We start from the raw sequence: 12205 nt of genomic DNA, 5'->3' as shown, positions 1-12205 counted from the left end.
CCCAAAGTACTGGGAATACAGGCATGAGCCAACTGGTCCAGTCAAAAATAAGTTGTTTTAATGAAATTAATTCACATGCCATTATATGGGACTATACAGGCAAGCTTGATACAATTATCCCAGAGGATATTGTGGTCCCTGTGTAATACTATTGGACGTGAAAAAAGAATATTTATTTCCAGGATTTATAACACAGAATAAAGATGAGAACCTTAAGTATGTATTGTGCTTGAATAGAGTAGCCTACAGCCTCTTAAATCCAATTAATAAACAATAAACACATTCATTTTTTTTTACTTTTAAGCAGTTACTGAATTTGTTCTATTTGCTGGTTTGTATTTCTGATTACAAGATGCTGTCCCCTGCTGTTTGCTACAGATTATGCCAGCTACAGTCACGAACATACAGTGAAATAAGATGATAGTTTTGTTTAATGACTCATGTCTACAAGTCAGAGAGGGACAAAGGTAGAGCTCTGCATGTCCGTAGAGCAAATCTGGAATGCTAGCACTGTGCCTCCTCTTCTCTTAAGGCCTGTCCTTTCAAAAAGGAATTTTGTCCTCTCCATGCCTTTGGTAACTAGATGGGCTAATGGGGAGGGTGGTGGTATAATATTATTTCTTCCAAAAGAGCTGTTATGAAGATTTTTACTTGAATACGTACTCTGTCACTGTTAACAGTACCTGGCAACCTCTACTGCATACATATCAATAATATGTTTTTTTTTTTTCAGCAACAATTTGGTTTGCACGTGTACTTTCATGACAGTTAGCTTGTTTATCACTTATTCCAATTCTCTTTTGAGTAAGGTCGTTCAGTGACAAACGTGGAATTGCCATCCTCTCAAACGGTTACACATGCATGCCTGGCATTCAGGGAAGAAAATGACAGCCTGCATGTTGATAGCTGACATAGGGGTGTTCCCCATGTAAACTAAGCCTGGATGTTACAGAAGAATTGGCATTGAGAAGATCTGGGTTCAAATTCTGGCTGTGTCATTTTCCAAGATTGTGACTTTAAGCTTCATTGTTTCCATCTTCAAAATCTCTCGGGGGTTGTTTTGAGAATTAAATAAGGTGATATATATAAAAAGTATAACCCCCCGAAAAAATGCCATATGGATTCTCAATAATTACTGGTTCAATCTAAATATAAAAATAAAAGCCACTCGACTAATTCAAGGTCATATAGTGTGAACGAGTCAGTGATGTGGGTAAAGATACTGCTGGAGGGGAAGGTTAACAGGAGAGGGAAGCTATTCCTTTTTCCTTTTAGCCAAATACTACTTATCTGTCTCTGCTGCTTTGCCTAGTAGATTAATTCATTCTGATAGCATTAAAGATGTCTGATAGATAGCTAATAATCAGCTCTGAAAAAAACAAATCAATGGTCCTGCCTTTGCTGTCAAAATCCCTAAAAAGAAAATTTTCATTTCAAATGGCTTCTAGCTTACTTCAGAATCAGAGGATAGGTTCCTTTGAAGCTATCGAGTGCAGCTAGTGAATGTACTTTTAATCGTTTATTAGTGGATAAGCTATAATTGGCATATAAGGGTAAGAGCTTCAAAACGCAAATTAAAGTCAACTGTCCACTAGTGTTTTGAATCAATCAATGCAGCATTCATTTAAAAATAGAAGCAATGCCATTAACCCTCAAGAAATTCACATTTTGATGTAATTCATAACATCAAAGCTCTCCAGAAAGATGGAGAAATTACAATAAATCACAATCCGTGTGCAAGGAAAAGTTTTTCCCCTTGCATGTACTGACATCTAAAATGCACATTAAAGCATGCTCTTAATATGCAAAGAACATTACAGATGTAATTTTTTTTTAACTCTGAGCAAGGAACTATGCATGTACACTAAAGGGAACAGAAAAGAAGAAAAACGGCATTTTGTATGAACTTGGATATGCTTCTGATGTTCTCTTAATAAACCTTTTCTCCTTTCTGTCTAATGCTATCTTCCATAATGATTTACACACTTTCTTTAAAACTTCTTTTAGACCAAGTACATATCCTGTTCTCTCAAAATAAAATCAGCACAAAGATCATTACTTTGGGCACACAAAACAGAAACATTTCTTTATCCCATATATATATATATATATAGTATTGTTTGAATTATCATTCCTAATTTTATTTATTTCATTCATATCTCAAGGTTACATACATAAATGACATAAAGTGAATGTCCATAGGTTACTGAAAGGGCCTTATGATAATTATACAGTGGAAAAAGAAACCAATACAAATATAATATTAATAGCATTATTTTGTTGTCTCAGTCCTTCTTTCTAAGGAGAGCCAATGAATTCAAAATGTGCCAACGATTTATCTAACGCAAGTTGACGGAAAAGTCCACATCCTGGACCAGGGATGTTGGAATTGAGTTGTCAAGCTGTCCTGGATGTCTTGTACAAACTGAACAGGCCAATTTACTGCAACACTGCATAGGCTGAAGGCTGCTATCTGGCCTTTACAGTTGCTTCCTCCTGGTGAGATTATCCTGCTCAACCTCAGCCTCCCTCCCCAGTAGCTTTTAAGCTACTCAGGATTCTTTCTGATGAGCCCATTCTTTTTTTTTTTTTTTTTTTTTTTTTTTTGAGAGGGAGTCTTGCTCCTGTTGCCCAGGCTGGAGTGCAATGGCTCACTGCAAACTCCACCTTTCGGGTTCAAGCGATTCTCCTGCCTCAGCCTCCCGAGTAGGCATCACACCTGGCTAATTTCTGTATTTTTCCTAGAGACGGGGGTTTCAGCATGTTGGCCAGGCTGGTCTCGAACTCCTGACCTCGTGATCCACCCGCCTCAGCTTCCCAAAGTGCTGGCAGGTGTGAGCCACCACGCCCATCTAAGTAATAGTAATGTGTTAACCGTCACCTTGAGACTAGTGTGCTTGACCATAGAGGGCAGAGGCTCTTCCCCTGCAATCTGAAACAACAGCTTTGTGTGTTTGCTGATAATTTTGAATCTTGGTGGTGGTTTGATTTTAATGTCTTCCTCTTTGTAGCTCAAAACTCCTGGATTTCTGGATGAAAACAGGCAGGCTTTTCGAGGAAAAAAAAAAAAACAAAAAAAAACAAAAAAAACAAAACTGACTTCTCCCACACAGCCTGAATTTCTTTGCCTGTCACTAACCTCCCGGCGTGGGGGGTTCGCTTTGAGACTCAGCTGTTCCAGCTCTGCCCTCCAGGTGGCAGCAGTGCCACACCTCAGAGGCTCCAATCCCCTCTTCCCTGACTTCAAGTGTTAAAGCAATTGACCAATCAGTGCTAAGATGATGGGAGGTAATTGGGTAATTGTATTTTACTGATCACAAGCAGAGACAGGGAAAGGAAAAGGGGAAAGAGAGAGGGACGGAGGAGGGAAGGCGACTGCAGTCCGAAAGGAGCTTTTGGAAGCCAGGACCCCAGGCGTCCGGACGCGGCACTGGCCGAGAGAGAGCCGAGGCCGGCGAGAGCGGCCGCCGGCGCGGGGAGAGCATTGATCTGGGAGGAAAAGAGGGGAGAGCGCAGAGGGAGGCGGGGAAGAGAGTTCAGAGCCAAGTGGATGGAAGGGGACCGGGGTTTCCGCCGCGCGGGGAGCCGAGAGCCGGGGCGATGGCGCTGAGGACGGCGCGGGGCAGCCGCGCTCCCGAGCACGCGTCTCCCCGCAGAAGCCTGGCGGGCGCCGGGAAGGGCTGCGCCGACGGGAACCAACTTGTGGCTCCAACGCGCACCCAGCGCAGCTGGAAATGAGATCAAAGCTGCAGTTGCATTTCAGAAGGATGACAAGAGCCAGCGATTAGGGTTGTTTTTTGTTTTTGTTTTTGTTTTCTTTTTTCCTACCCGTTTCCTTCCTTTTTTTCTTCTTTTTTTCTTTTTTAAATTTTTGGGGTGTGTGTGTGTGTGTGTGTGTGTGTGTGTGTCTGTGGGTGTGTGTGTTAATTTGCCCACCACCCTGTCAGTCCCCTCACTTCGTCCTCCCCATTTCAAATAAAAGCCCCAGTCTCAACTTCCAACGCCGCGGCGCCCCGGGAGCCACGGCCGGCTGATGGAGGAGAAGGGGGCCCGGGGGCTGGCAGGGGCCACCGGCGAGGGGCCGCATCCCGCGTCCCCCCCCTGATCCCGGCCCCGACCGCGGAGTTCTGCAACACCTGGAGGATCTGGACCGGGTGCCGGGGGTGGGGGCGGCGACAGAGGAAGGAAAGGCACCCCAGCCTTAAAAAGATTTTTTAAAAAGTAGCCGGGGGGAGGAACGGGTTTCTTCTTGACAGCTGACGGAGCCTTGAAATTTTCCTCCACTACCTCCGCCCCCGCCCCCGCCCCCGCCCCCCGCACTCCATTTAACGTGAGATTATGAAATTGCAGAGGCGGTGGAGGGAAGGAGACGGGATATAACCGGAGTTTGGAGGGGAGAGGAGAAGGTGGCTGGCCGGGTGGCTGAAATCAAAAATTCAATTGCGCACTGGGTTGTGATGAGAAATCTAATCAGATCTTTGGCGAAGGGGCCGGCCGGAAGGATGGAGAGTTGGGGGGAAGTTGCTCCCCAAATTCTTCGAAGTGGAGGCTGGGGAGAGGAATTGACGATGTAAAAGGAGACTTTTTTTTTCTTTTCCTTTTTTTTTTTTTTTTTTTTTTTTTTTTTTTTTTTGGTAGTGGTGGTGGTGGTGGTGGTGGTGGTGGCTGTTGGGTGCCTTGCAAAAATGAAGGACGCGGGACGCAGCTCTCTCCTGGAATCGAACGCAGTGGATAAACTGATTGTGCAAGAGAGAAGGAGGAATGAAGCTTTTTCTTGTGAGTCCTGGATCTTAACACAAATGTGTATATGTGCACACAGGGAGCATTCAAGAATGAAATAAACCAGGGTTAGACCCGCGGGGGTTGGTGTGTTCTGACATAAATAAATAATCTTAAAGCAGCTGTTCCCCTCCCCCCGCAAAAAAAAAAAAAAAGGATGATTGGAAATGGAGAACGGAGGATTCACAAAGAAAAAAGTATGTTCATTTTTCTCTATAAAGGAGAAAGTACACCAAGAAGATATTTTTGGAATGAAAAGTTTGGGGCTTTTTTAGCAAAGTAAAGAACTGGTTCGGTGGTGTTTTCCTTTCTTTTTGAATTTCCCACAAGAAGAGAGGAAATTAATAATACATCTGCAAAGAAATTTCAGAGAAGAAAAGTTGACCGCGGCAGAATGAGGCATTGATTGGGGGAGAGAAACCAGCAGAGCACAGTTGGATTTGTGCCTATGTTGACTAAAATTGACGGATAATTGCAGTTGGATTTTTCTTCATCAACCTCCTTTTTTTTTAAAATTTTTTTTCTTTTTGCTATCAAGATCATGCGTTTTCTCTTGTTCTTAACCACCTGGATTTCCATCTGGATGTTGCTGTGATCAGTCTGAAATACAGTGAGTGACCCTTATTTTCTTATTTATTGGTAAAGAAAATGTCAGTTGATTTGGTGTTCTTGGTCTCTGTATCCTCTCTCCCCCCTCCCTCGTTTTTTTTAAGGACTAGCTATTGGGGGCCAGAAAATAAGGGAATGGGTGGCCCACACATTTGCTTCCTCAGTCTGTGCTCACCGATAAGCCAGTTTGCTATAAGGATGCAGGTTGACTGCATCCTAGGCAGACGCCTTTGCAAATGTTCACCAGGAAAAAAAAAAAAAAAAAAGCTCCCCAAGAAAGCCGCTGCAGTGTGGGGTGCCAGTGCCGTGTGACTGACACTCTAGAATGCATTTAAGTTGCTTGTCAGCCCCGGAGTTAGATGCACAAATGTTTAGCTATTGGAAATCGAAGGGACTCAATTTAAATTTCATTATTCAATCTGACATTGCAGATCAACAGAATGTATTAACACAAAAATATGACAATAAACCAAGCAGTTGAAGGGTGGCTTCTGGCTGGTGCGTGGGTGGAGGGAGAAAGGGTGGGCTTTGAGGGACAAAGCTGGTGGAGAGAAGCGGCTGTAGTTTCCTCAATGATCCTTGCATATACATGCCCAGATGTGGTCTTCAGATTACCAGGGTTCACACCAGTGCTAAAAATGAAACAAGGGGGGCCTGCTTCTCTCCAACTCCACCCCCTTCTAACTGAGGACTTCTTTGGATTACAGAGAGGCTGTGTATAGACTGTAGAGGGCTTGAGCAGTCGCTTGGGTTTTGCCAGAAACCTTTGCAACATCACCAGTTCACAGCTTCTCAGAAAAAGAAAGAAATCTAGTGTCCTGTGTTAACTTAGAAAAAGCAGCTGAAGAAGAGGTCTATGTCGAGCACTGATGCTTCTCATGTGCCAGCTTTGTCTGGGCAAAAAGAGGCCGATATAAAAAATAAAGCAGAAGGTGGAAAATGCTTAAAAAGTCTGAGCTTCTGTAGGATTACCTCCCCTCCTCCCTCCTCCCCCATTGCTGCCAAAGCCATGAAGCCAACGTTTTTTTTACAGAACTCTTCTCCTTCACTCTTCTCTATTCCTCTCTGGGGCCTTCTATCAGAATCATAGACTCATATAACTTTAGAGCCGGAAGACTCTCCAGAGATCTCATGTCAATAAAAAAGGGAAACTGAGGCCTAGAGAAGCTGTAACTCTTTCATTAATGGCCAAACAGCACGAGACAGGTGACTCACACAAGCCTCAGAACAACCAGGCAAAAGTCAGTTTGGGATTCAAACTGGACAGGTATATGTAGCGTGTCTACTCCTGTATTTTTAATGCTATTTTAAGAGGAAGGGTCAGAGGAAGACACTTTGGTCCTGAGAGCTTAAAATAAAACTTCTGCCAATCTAGACCTCAAGGGTTACAAACTCCAACATTCATTTTCTCTCTTCCCTTCCTCCCTTCTTCCCTCTCTCCCTCTTCCTTTCTTCTTTTCCTTTCTATAGCATAGTTTAGATAATCCTCACTTGAATGTCATTAAAAATAATAATAATAAGATTCACAACTCTGACACATCCCTAAGGAGATGAAAGGCAGCATTCTCTTGGGTCCCCTCTTAGTGTTTAATCCTGTGAGTGGTGGTCCCTAGAGAGTCATTAAAGAACTGTAGAGTTCCATTTATATTAGAGAGATGATAATAGAAACCAGAGACACCCAGCTGAAAGCATCCGAGCCTGTTCTTACACTCACATCATCTATTCTTATCCTTTTCATTACTCCTTAACTAAACTAGCCTACAGCTGAGCACTTCTCTAATTTATTTTTCTGGGCACATGTTTCCTGTCGGAACACAGATCAGGCAATAAATTTACCAACCTATGAAAATAATTGTGCCAAATGGTTTTATTCCCTGAAATCTCCATAGGCTTGTGCATATATTTTCATAGTTCTCTGCACTTTTTAAAATATTTGTCTGTTTGCTTGTTTGCTTTGTTTTATGTTACCACAGTTAAGTCACCATTTGTAGACATGGAATGACGCAAGTTATCTTAAGTTCCGGCTCAGCGGGAACTTAGCACAATGACAAACAAGTCAGAAGAAAAACATGTACTTTGATGCTTTTTCACTTTTATAGTTCAGTTCCTGGCTTCACATGGGAAACCCAGCCTTGAAATTAGGTTGAGTCTGCTCATTGGAGATTTATATATATATATATATATATCTTTTGTCAACATCAGATTTCTTGAATGCTGCTCTAATTAGATCCATCAATACATTTCTCTCCTTGATAGTGTCACCTCCTTCCTGTACCCTCCACATGTAATGTACACATGCAACTTTCCTAAGAGAGAGAAAGGGAGAGAGGTAAGGAGAAAGAGAGAGAACCTGTTCAAAATTTTGGTCGGAAACATGTCCTCCCACCCCCTCCACTTATGGAGATAATGGGGTGTCAAAGGTGTCATCATCTTTCATACTGGCAAATCATTTCAGCAGCTCTATGGTTAGGAACCTATGGCCCACGTGGGGGTTAATGCTTTGATTTACAAGTCAGAGTTGGCCTTGCATTTTGGTTAAGCACTGATGTGTTTTAAACGGATTTGTTCAGAAACCCTGCATTTGTTCATGTACTGTTCGGAGAATTAGGGTAATGATAGAGCTGGAAACTTACTTCATCAGTGGATGTCAGGGCCCAAGTTGGTGCTCACTGAAAGACATTTGAGTAAGCAGTTGTCTACCAGGATCTGCTGAGGACCCTGTGCCCAGAAAGCTGCTGGGTTTTACAAGTTTTAAAGTTACCTTTTCAAATATCTTCTAACTCAAGTATAATAGCTGTGCCCTTTGAGCAATAGTTTTAATTTCCCTGGCTCTCAATTGTCTAGTCTGTGAGATGGGAATTATAATATGTAATTTGTCAAATTGTTTTATGACTTAAAAGTAGTGTTATGCAAAGCTGAAAGCATAATGGACTAAGGATGTCTGTTAGTTCTGGTTATTCTTGGATTAACGTGGATTAATTTCCTGAGAATAACAGTCTGGCTAAGCATTTTAACAGGTTGAGCATCTATACATGAAAAATAGGGACCGTGCAACTGACCTTACAGTAGTTGCCGGGATCCTCATTTGAGGTATTATCAGGACAAATTGGCTCAATCTATTATTTTAGATATGAAGTGCTGCCTCATCCTAGAAACTGTACATTCTGACTTTCTCCTCAAAGTATAGAAAAATGAATCTCAGCAAAAATCATACTTCCATGAAATTTTACAGGGAAAGAATGCAATTAATGCACTGTGTATGCTTTTGGTCTAAAAGTTGAATAAGAGAGCTCTCATACTTTAAATGTGTCATTTTAGCCACATATTACGTAGTCTGGACCTGGATGTACAAAATAAAGGCAAATGTCTATGCAGTTATGTAATTTAAATTATGTGGTCTAAAATTCTATTACTAATATTAAGGCCCCCAAAACCACAATTTGGATTCACAATTCTAGTCAAAATGAATGCTCTGTTCATTAAACAAAATATTTGCTTTGTGATAGGCTAAAGACTCATTAGAATATATAGAATGATGAAGATTTAATGCAGACATACACGTCATTGTTTACATGTGCAATTCTTCCCACATCAGTGGTTTTCTAAGGCAGGCAGTCATGGTCATTGCTCATACTTTCATTCTCTACAGTAGCAGCCCTGTTCTCTGTTTCCTTAATATTCTTCCAGAGACCTGTTTTGCCCTTAAGAGAAAACGAGTCCTACTGTAGTAATTGTTATTCTTAATGTCTTATCTGTGGTTGATAATTCTGCAGTTAGGCTTGAGAGATACCCATTGGCTTCTCACCTTTCTTTTCAATGAAAACAATTTGAAATCTGTGTGAATATTGGAAAAGCATTTGAAAGCTGACCATTTTTCATTGACCTGTAGAAGAGATAGAAATTATGAAAGTTCTTGACACTTGATAAATTTTTACTTCTTTGCATGCTTCCTATTGGTGAGTAAGAAATTAGGTGAAACTTGGATTCTAGCATCTTAAGTGAATTTAAATACTCAGCTTCCCACTGGGTCACATGTGTGACATGCATCATTTAACCTCTCTGAGACCGTTTGCTTATCTGTAAAACAGAGGTAATAACAACCGCATGGAACTGACTACTGTGAGGATGAGATCAGATTGCATATGTCACGCACAGCAAGCATTCCATAAATGCATGTTTAAATGGATCATCTCTGATTTTAGTTTAGGTCTGCAGAAAAACAGATATGGACTCTATTGGAGGGAAGCTGTCACTCTAAGTTCACATTGGCATAGATTAAGAAAGAGAAATATATAGATGGGATTATGGTGGGAGTAACACATAAATAGATATGACCATTTTTGGCAAGGTCCTGCCTTTTTAAAACATATTTAGAAGTGCCTTACTGAATGCCATTCCCTCAGTAAGGATTGAAATATACTTTGTGAATTGTGGAAAATATACTCTGTGTCCATGTAAACTTTGGTTAGAATGTGAAGTACTTTATAATACAGGCATAAGAACATGAATGATCCGTAAACGGTATTTCAGAAGATTCCCTAAGAAGGTCAGGAATCTGTTGCATCTTTCATTTCTTCAAAATAATTTTTATGGAAAACGTTTATTTGACCGTTGAAATTTAATTAGGCTCCTCTTGTGGCTGTGACAATGTGCTTATAACATTTCCTGAATGCAAGGGTTTTATTATGTCCTCAGTCCCTCAGAAGAATGACTGGAAAATAGTATGCATGCAATAAATATGGCTTGAATGAACTTGGTTTAAGAAACACCTCCTCTACATATTTGAAATGTGTGCACGTACAAGAGTGTATGCAAACACACATATATACCGGAAGCCTAGCCTTTGGGAATTTATAGAAGCTTAATAAGAAAGCCAATGAGCATACTAAGTGCACACACACACACACACACACACACACACACACACACACACAGTAACATTAAGTTGCTTCCTTATGTTGGAAAACCTGAGGTCTGAAAGTTACATGATGCAGCGTGTCGTTATTATTCTCGGTGTTGTCGTTAATGAACTGTGACCTTTTGCGCAAGTCACCTTACCTTTCTAGGTTCTGTATTCTCTCCTGTTAGATCAAGTAAAAACTTCGGTTACTTCAAGCACTAAGATTTTAGGATCCTGCGTTCATAACTGACTACCCAGGAATTTAGTATTCCCAAGAATTAAAAATCTATAATTATTGATCTTTGGAAACTAGTTATTAAAATGTGGAGAAGAATCACAAAGTATTCTATGAAAAAGGCAGAATTGTGTTAAAATGGCAGATATGTGGGTAAAAAGGTGAAGGAAATGTTCATACAGTTTGAAGGGAACATACTTCAAGATTCGAAATAGACAAACCTTGGATTTCGAATTTGTTTCATCACCTATTAGCTGGGGTCCCTAAATTTGTCAATTAACCCTCTTAATCCTCGGTTTCCTAGACTGTAAAATTGATTTTTTTTTTTTTGCATTTATTTTGGGAGCAGTAAAATGTCTTAAGTATTTGGCACATGATTGGCACTCAATAATTTCTAGCCCACTTCTTTGAAATCTTTGGTTATTTCAAACAGAAATGGGAACATTTAACATTCAAGATTCTGTGAGTGTTTTGCTTTACTTTTATGGAGTATATAAATAAAGATTTCCTGCCAACTTTGCTATCCAGGTTGCTGATGTTATTTTTGATCATGGTTTTCAGCGTCAATCAAATTCATAATGAAGTCTAAAAATAACGAAAAACTTACGTGAAGTTAATATACTTTTCTTTCAACTTTGGCAGAGGCTTATGATAGCTTTCTGCACTTAGGCAAACTTTCGACACTTCCAGGGTTTACAAGTATCTAGTAGTCCCTTCTCATCTGCAGTTTCACTTCTGGTGGTGTCAGTTACCTGTGGTCAACCGAGCAGAGATTTTAAGAGAAAGCGACTACATTCACATAATTCTATTACAGTATGTTGTTATAATTGCTCTCTTGTATTATTGTTGTTGTTATTTCTTACTGTGCCTAATACATAAATTAAACTTTATCATAGGTAGGTCTTTATTGGGAAGATTGTAGTGTACATAGGGTTTGGTACTATCAGTGGTTTCAGGCATCCACTGGGGATCATGGAATGTATCTCCTCCACCAACAAGGGAGCAGTACTGTAATTTAATAAAAACAGTAGTAACTACCATTTCTTGAGCATTTGATATGCACCAGGCACTGTATTGAAAATATAACATGTATTTTTTTTCCTTTATCTTTACTTAGAAAACAGAAACACAAAGAGGCTAAGTAATTTGTCTGAGGTTATACAGCCACTAAATGGTGAGGCTGGAAATAGAAAGTATGTGTCTCCTGACTTTAGAACCCCAAATCAGAATCAGTAAAGTCAAACTTGCTGACTTGGTAACAAATAAACATAGCAGTTCACTATTTTGTAACCTGGTACTCCATCTGAATATGTTCACTGGGCTTGAGATATCTACAGTTTCCCTTCCCCCTGTTCGGTGGAATGAAGGTTCTCCACCTACATAGGTCCCATATACCTTCCATATATTTGTCGGTCCTCAGTCATTTCCAAATGTGCCCTTAAGTAGAGAAGTGACTTCTAAGAAAGACTTAGGCAAAACTGTCTCAACTCATTGAACATATCTAATGGACAGAAATATTTTGCAAAATGTTATAAGGCATCTGGAAATTCATAATTATATGAGAAGTATGATCAATGCTAATAGTAAGGTTAGAGTTTAGATAATGATATGCTATAAACCAAATGAGCTTCTAATTGTGGGGACCCAAGATCTGATATCAGTCCTTCTTGTGTTGGATCTCT

The 12205-nt window shown here is 40.5% G+C and overlaps 1 protein-coding gene across 10 annotated transcripts in view; it reads left to right on the top strand.

Moving 5' to 3' along the window:
• LRRC4C (leucine rich repeat containing 4C) overlaps positions 1 to 12205 on the top strand; it is a 1358593-nt gene that overhangs the window by 1175505 nt on the left and 170883 nt on the right. For 4 of the 10 annotated variants that reach the window (XM_010333544.3, XM_074401336.1, XM_010333539.3 and 1 more), the window contains exon 1: positions 4624 to 5389. The exons of the other annotated variants lie outside the window; for them this stretch is intronic. The gene's annotated coding sequence lies outside the window, so the exon portion shown is untranslated. Of the gene's footprint in view, positions 1 to 4623; positions 5390 to 12205 lie in introns of those variants that run through there. 10 annotated transcript variants of the gene reach the window in all.

The sequence above is a fragment of the Saimiri boliviensis genome, chromosome 6 (assembly GCF_048565385.1).
Source record: "Saimiri boliviensis isolate mSaiBol1 chromosome 6, mSaiBol1.pri, whole genome shotgun sequence".
Taxonomy (NCBI): domain Eukaryota; kingdom Metazoa; phylum Chordata; class Mammalia; order Primates; family Cebidae; genus Saimiri; species Saimiri boliviensis.
This window is presented reverse-complemented; position numbering and strand designations above follow the sequence as displayed.